This window comes from Hesperophylax consimilis, chromosome 17 (genome assembly GCF_061612785.1).
Source record: "Hesperophylax consimilis isolate HC1 chromosome 17, BYU_Hcon_1.0, whole genome shotgun sequence".
NCBI classification, from domain to species: Eukaryota; Metazoa; Arthropoda; class Insecta; order Trichoptera; family Limnephilidae; genus Hesperophylax; species Hesperophylax consimilis.
Genome location: NC_142852.1, coordinates 285,585 through 293,298, shown reverse-complemented (window position 1 = coordinate 293,298; position 7,714 = coordinate 285,585). Strand labels below are relative to the sequence as shown.

At 43.9% G+C, this 7,714-nt stretch overlaps 2 non-coding genes across 2 annotated transcripts; both read left to right on the top strand.

The window, feature by feature from the left end:
• The first annotated feature begins 6,454 nt into the window (after positions 1–6,454).
• On the top strand, positions 6,455–6,573 carry LOC149415711 (5S ribosomal RNA). The gene has a single exon (XR_016303749.1). It is a non-coding gene; the product is annotated as a 5S ribosomal RNA (ribosomal RNA).
• A 323-nt stretch (positions 6,574–6,896) lies between these two features.
• On the top strand, positions 6,897–7,015 carry LOC149415710 (5S ribosomal RNA). Its single transcript, XR_016303738.1, has one exon. It is a non-coding gene; the product is annotated as a 5S ribosomal RNA (ribosomal RNA).
• The last annotated feature ends 699 nt before the right edge of the window (positions 7,016–7,714 follow it).

Here is a 7,714-nt window from a genome sequence, read left to right as displayed (position 1 = left end):
TTTTTCAAAATTTCAGCGCATTTGGTACAATAGAGTTGGCAAATATGTCTTTTAGTTCGAACCCAAGTCTGAAATTAGTGCCTTTAAGAATAGTGATTTTCTTTAAATGCAACTTTATGCAGATTTTAGGACTGATTTCGTTTTGGACGCTGATTCTTATCACATTTCCATTATTTCAGCCCATTTGGTCATATAGAGCCTGAATAAATAGCTTTTAAGGCTCGAACTCAAGTCTGAAATTAGTTCCTATAAGAATAATGATTTTTCCTTAAATGCAACTTTATGCAGATTTTAGGACTGATTTCCTTTTGGACCCTGATTCTCATCACATATCCAAAATTTCAGCCCATTTGGTCCCATAGAGCCTGAATAAATAGCTTTTAAGGCTCGAACCCAACTCTGAAATTAGTGCCTGTAACGGACGTAGTTGACCATATTATTTAATTTCATAAAAAATTGTTTTACTTTTATAAATTGTGCCTACCCCACGCCACTGGCAAAATCACCACTCCCCGCCACTGGCCATTTTTTCCAATTTTCGGCCCAGGCCGCTTGAAAACTTTGTCTACGAACGGCATCGATACCGCGTCGCCGGCTTACCTGCCGCGCGGATCGATGTCCAGCATTTTTTCTAGGAAAAATCAATTTTTAAATGTTACAAATGTATGTATTTTACTTGTTCATCCCCTCGGCGGTAGTCAAATAAACACTATTTTCGATATACTACCGCTGAGGAGATATTAAAAAAGCTGTTTTTTACCCATATGTAAACCCATTTTTGAACAATATTTTTTACCTTTTTTGCGTGTACAAAAATCCAGGAACCTCGTAGCATAGTGAATCTTATCTCTTTCTGAGCGCTATGTTACGGGGGACCTCGCAAAAATACTAACTTAACATGTTTTACAAATTTGATCGCTTGACATCATTTTTACACATTTATTTTACAAACATTTCTTATTTTTTGTCGTATCTTGACAAACAAAAAATCTAGTTGTCAAGATACACATTCCTATAACTACTATGCATTTAAACTATGTAATTGTCATTCATGTAAGCGTTCAAAATCTTTTCTAACTCGCAAATTTAAGCGACTACTATCACCAGTACTACCGACAAAATGTTGCATATTCATTACCGACAAAATGTTGCATTTAGGCTATAAACTCATTGTTGGCGCGGGTACAACCCCCCACCACTTTTGGGCTCCTAGCCCAATGTCGGGCGCGAGTCAGGCTAATTAAATATAAGCAGCCCCATAATTCAAAATAAATCAGGATACTAAGGTCGATCGCCACCACCGGCAGCTCAACAACAGTTTTCTCGTGGTTTGTGCCGCGTTAAACGCAGAGTTTAAGTATTTTGCCCCGTCTACATGTTCCGCAGGGCATGTGATTTAGTGTAAAACAATAAAGTGCCATACAAACAATTAACAAGTGAAACCAAACAAAATCGACCGCGCGGCCCACCGCGCGGCGGCCGTGCCACAAAACAGTTTTAAAGCGAAATTTTCAAAGGAATTTTTATTGTTACATGTTTTTTATTATTTCCATAAGTGAGTCATCAGACAAAGTTTAAATTTCTAGTTGCTACATGAATCATTATTCTTCTTTAAAAGTGAAATAAACAACAATTCAATAAAATGGAAGAGACAATGGCCGACCTGAGGAATCTCAACCCATCCAGGGAGACTCTCATTGAGTACCTCAATTCAATGCCAAATACAAGGGTTACACAAACTACTTACTCGCAAAAGGACCCCCGCTCCACCGCCAACTCGTCAATCTACCAAAATAATGCAGACGACTTCAACATCGGGGACGTAGCTTCCCTCTTCCCGTCCCAGGCCTCGCCCGTCACCACCCAGGAGGATTACGAACAGGATCCAAACTTCCCGCCGCCACCCTGGATCACTCCCTACGGGAAAACAAATAACAAAAGGAGGAAGGCAAACTCCCCTCGCCCCATCTCTCCCGTCGCATCCGTTTCTCAAAACCGTTTTGAGGCCCTCGCACCCCCAGCCTCAACGACTAGCGACACGATCACGACTGCAGGCTCAAAGTCCACAGACTCAGACCCCACCGCCGCGGCCGCCCCGAAAGTTTTCAAGGCAAAAATCCCTCCAATCATCATCAGAACCACTACCAACTGGAACTCGATGCGCCAAAAACTTCAGGCAGCCGGTGTGAAAGTCGCCAACTCGAAGGCAATCCCTACAGGCTACGTTCTAAACACAGAAGACTCCACAAGCTTTCGCACAGCCACCCGCCTCCTCGAAGAATCCCAAGTGCCCTTCCACACTTTCCAACTCTATGAAGACAAGACGACGAAAGCAGTCCTGCGCGGGATACCCCCGTCTACCTCCACGGAGGAAATAAAAGAGGAGCTAGAAGAGCTCAACCTCCCTGTCATCAGCGTCACCCGCATGCGCTCAGGACCCAACAGAGTTGCGGCCCCCTTGGTCCTCGTTCAGTTAAACCACGGCGAAGCTGGACGAAAAATATTCGAGCTGGAAACACTCTTCCAGCTACGCATCAAGGTGGAATACCTAAACCCGAAAACCGCCCCCTCCCAGTGCCACCGCTGCCAGCTTTTCGGGCACTCCGCGAGGGGCTGTCACCTGCCCCCCCGCTGCGTTAAGTGCCCCGAAAACCACCTTTCAGCCACCTGCCCCCACAAGCGGGAGGACGGTGACACCACATGCACAAACTGCGGCGGACCCCACCCCGCCAACTACCAGGGCTGCCCAAAGCGCCCCGCACCCTCCACCCGCCACGCTCGCCGACCTGAGGTAAACCCACAAGTCACCTTTACATCCAAGCCCACAAACCCCTCCATCTCCTACGCCCAGTCCATGAACCCGCCCCCCACCCGCAACCCCTCAGGTTCTTCAAACACCCCCCCCCAATAAACTCAGCACCCTTTTCATTTACAGAATTCCTCAAAAAATTAAACTTACAAAAAATCGGCGAACTCCTCGCCGACCTCTTACCAAAATATCTCTCAGCTCAAAATCCATCAGATTACATTAGTATACTGCTCTCTGCAACCCCCCAGATTATTGCCCTTTTTTCAAATTAAATTATGGCTAACACCACCACCCCTCCCCACGCGCTCCGTTTGGCATTCTGGAATGCCAATGGTTTCGACAAAAACCTGCTCGAAGCTCGCCTATTCACCAACACACACAAATTAGACATACTACTCATAAACGAAACACACTTCACAGCCGCACAAGCACCAAAAATCGCCAACTTCACACTGTACAAAAATGACCGGTTACACTCACGAGGTGGTGGCACAGCCATCTACGTGAACAATAAAATCACACACCAACACAATATTACACCTACCCTCTCTACACTAGAGAGCACCTCCATTACCATCTTCACAAAATCTTCCGGGCCATTAAGAATCAACTTAATATACAACCCCCCCCAAAAAGTAATTGATCCTAAAGACCTTGAGTTGCTTCTTGATGGCCCCACCCCTACTATTCTAGCCGGAGACTTCAACTCGAAGCACTCCGCCTGGAATAGTAGGCGCACTAACAAAAACGGAAGAATCCTTCACAAATTCGCCGCTTCCCATCCCGATCTAGTAGTCGCCGGCCCCGTGACTCCCACACATTTCCCGTCACGTGGCCACACCCCAGACGTACTAGATATCGCCCTAATACACAAATCATCCTGGGCGTACAGCATTCAAACCATTAACGAACTCTCCTCCGACCACAACCCCGTGCTGCTAACCCTACATAAATTCACCAACCCCCCCCCTCAAAAGCCAAACAAAAAACTGATTGGACGGCCTTTATGCAGAAAGTGGACGAAAACATCACCATAAAATCAAACATAAATAGCACCAACGAACTTGACTCTGCGGTTGACAATCTCGCCCTCACAATACGCACCGCCATAAATGACGCATCCAAACCTTTACCCGTACGCCTCCCATACAGCCCGACCGACGACTTACCAAAAGACATAGCCGACCTCATCTCCAACAAAAACTTTCTAAAACGACGCTTCACTAGAACTCCAGACCCCAGAATAAAGACTGTCATTAATAGACTACAAAAACAAATTAGACAAAGACTCTCCGAAAACACAAACTTATCCTGGAACAAAAAAATACAAGAAATTAACCCAAAGGACGGCTCCCTCTGGCGCTTATCAAGACAACTAAAATCAACACCGACCCCAAACCACCCAATTCACGGTGAAAACGGACTAGTATTTGACGCACTCGACAAAGCCGAATCTTTCGCAGACAGCCTTGAAAAACAGTTTAGCCCCAGTTACAAACACGCAGATCCCGACCACATCGCCGACGTCAACCGCAACGTAAACCACATTTTTGACACCCTCCCCCCTGACAACATCTACTTCACTACCCCGGCCGAGGTACGCAGCACCATAAAAGGCCGCAAAAACAAAAAAGCCCCCGGCCCGGATGAAATCACAAACTTCGCTCTTAAAGCCCTCCCCCAAAAAGGCATCCTAGCCATAGTCAACCTTATTAATACAGCTTTCACACTGCGCTATTTCCCCAAAAGTTGGAAACACGCGCACGTCATAGTACTCCCCAAACCGGGCAAAGATCCACTTTTCTGCGTAAACCACCGTCCAATCAGCCTCCTCTCCAACATTGGGAAAATTTATGAAAAAATCCTCCTCACTAGGCTCATCAAGCACATTAACGAAAAATCCACACTACCCGACGAACAGCACGGGTTCAGAGCCCAGCACTCAACCCTCCACCAACTACTACGGGTCACAGAGCAAGTCATTGGTGGCTTCAACTCCAACAGATCTACAGGCGCCATTTTCCTGGATATAGCCAAAGCCTTCGATAAAGTATGGATAAACGGCCTACTTCTCAAACTCCACCAAACAGACATAGATCCCCAACTGCTTGGTGTATTAAAATCATTTCTTCGGCACCGCACTTTTCAAGTGCGATACCGTGATGCAATCTCATCCCCACGTTTCATGACAGCAGGAGTACCCCAAGGCTCCCTGCTGTCCCCCACCCTCTTCAACATTTACACTCATGATATCCCCCTCCCAGACAACCCAAACTCCAAAGTAATGCTCTACGCCGACGACTCAACCCTCATGGTCACCCACGGTTCGCCCAGGATGGTTACACATCGCCTTCAGCAAGACGTAAACAGACTCCAAGAGTGGTATGACCGCTGGCGCATAGACGTCAATCCCTCAAAGAGCGTAGCCGTCTATTTCTCCAGAAATGGACGAACTACCGCTCAGAGAGGGACCATCACGATGTACGGCCAAGTCATACCATGGCAAAAGACCGCCAAATATCTTGGAGTCACACTAGACAGGAGATTAACTTGGTCACCCCACATCAAAAACACTTAAACAAAAGCCCGGCAAACCGCTGGCGCTTTATCACCACTACTACACAAAAACTCAAAAACTTCAATATCCAATAAACTCCTCATATACAAATCCCAAATCCGCCCCATCATTACCTACGCTAGCCCTATATGGGCCAGCGGAAACACAAAGCGACTCGAGCAATTCCAGAATGCCTCACTCAGACGGTACACCAAAAGCCCTTGGTTCGTACGAAACAGCATAATTAATAAAGGCTCGAACATCCCCCCACTCCGCAAACACATGGTGGATTTAGCCATACCATTTTATAAAAAATTAACTTCCCACCCGAACCCTAGCATTTCGTGCCTAGGTAAACCTAGCCCCTACGAGAACCCTTCCTACCCCCACCCAGTATCCATCATCTACCCACCCTAATGCTGGCTCTAAAAAAAGAATATTCAAAGTACAACCGATACAAAAAAGATAGTATTCGATTAGTTAAATCCTAAACTAATACCGACAAAAAAAAAACTCAGTCTCAAATACAAAAAAAAAATGGGTGTGTCAAGCCTACGCAAGACAGAAGTGAAACTTCTAGTATTCTTCTCTCTCTCTCTTTTCATTTCATTCTCTCTTTTTTTCTGTCTATTGACATATTTATAAGTAGCATGTGATAAAAAAAATTAAAAGTTATAAAAAAAGAAAAAAAAAATTAGTTAAAGCGGGGATCGAACCTCGGTTCTTCACGACCACAGTCGTGCGCTCTGCCTGTAGACAGCGAAGATGAGTTAGGAGAGTGAGTTAAACTAGGTATATAATATTAGCTAGGCTCCTATAGCGAAATGATCCCTTTTTTTCGTCACGGTCATGAGTCGGTTTTACTCCGGTCCTCGAAATTGCATGACGCGCGTAAAGAAGTTTCACTTCAAAAAATTCCTCCAAATTTATGGATATAATTACGATCTTTTTCAAGCGCGTATGTAATGATTATTTTTATCAACGTCGCATACACCTTGCTAATGTTTTCAGTATTATTAGGGCTTTTTTATACTAATTTTCATATATTTATTGGCAGGTAGAGTAGAAATTAATATTTTTTAGCGTTTGCCAACGACCATACCATGTTGAACACACCGGTTCTCGTCCGATCACCGAAGTTAAGCAACATTGGGCGCGGTCAGTACTTGGATGGGTGACCGCTTGGGAACACCGCGTGCCGTTGGCCCATTTTTTATGGTAATTTCATGTTTTTTTTTATTTTTTTATCGTTACTATAATTAATAATATCATAAAATTCTTTAACTTTTCAAGTATGCTACAGGCCTAAAATATTACTTAGTGGATTGATATTATGGTCAACCATTGAAAAAAAAAATTCCTACAAAGTTATGGATGTAATTACGATCTTTTTCAAGCGCGTATGTAATGATTATTTTTATCAACGTCGCACACACCTTGCTAATGTTTTCAGTATTATTAGGGCTTTTTTATACTAATTTTCATATATTTATTTGCAGGTAGAATAGAAATTAATATTGTTTAGCGTTTGCCAACGACCATACCATGTTGAACACACCGGTTCTCGTCCGATCACCGAAGTTAAGCAACATTGGGCGCGGTCAGTACTTGGATGGGTGACCGCTTGGGAACACCGCGTGCCGTTGGCCCATTTTTTATGGTAATTTTATGTTTTTTTTTATTTTTTTATCGTTAACATCATAAAAAATTTTATATCATTCTTTAACTTTTCAATTATTCTACAGGCCTAAAATATTACTTAGTGGATTGATATTATCGTCAACCATTGAAAAAAAAAAAGGCGTTAAAAACAAAAAAATAATTTGCCATAGCCGAGAATCGAACTCGGATCAACTGCTTGGCAAGCAACTATGCTGACCATTACACCACCAACGCCAGTTGTCGAGATGAGCTAAGAAGCATTTATATTTTACTTCAAAACTTTGACTAGATCAAATGAACTTTAATCGGTCCCGCATTTTCGTTTCGGTCATGAGTTGGTTTTACTCCGGTCCACGAAATTGCATGACGCGCGTAAAGAAGTTTCACTTCAAAAAATATAGTATAAAATACAAAAAAGCATAGTATTTTAAAGCCCCCAAGTTGTCAAGGCAGCCCAAGCATTAGAGCAGAAAAAAACCATCCCCCAGGTGACTTACCCTCAGGTCGCGAGAAATAGTCCTTAGCTGGACTGCACCTCGCAAATTGTAACAATATGATATTATTTAAAATAAATCAGTTCATCTTTACCACCGAAACCAAGCGTTTTATTATCTACAAGTGACTCCTGCCCAACATCTGCCTCACCTCGCCGAGTCTTCTGCTCCAAGATCTTCTGGTGTTACCTC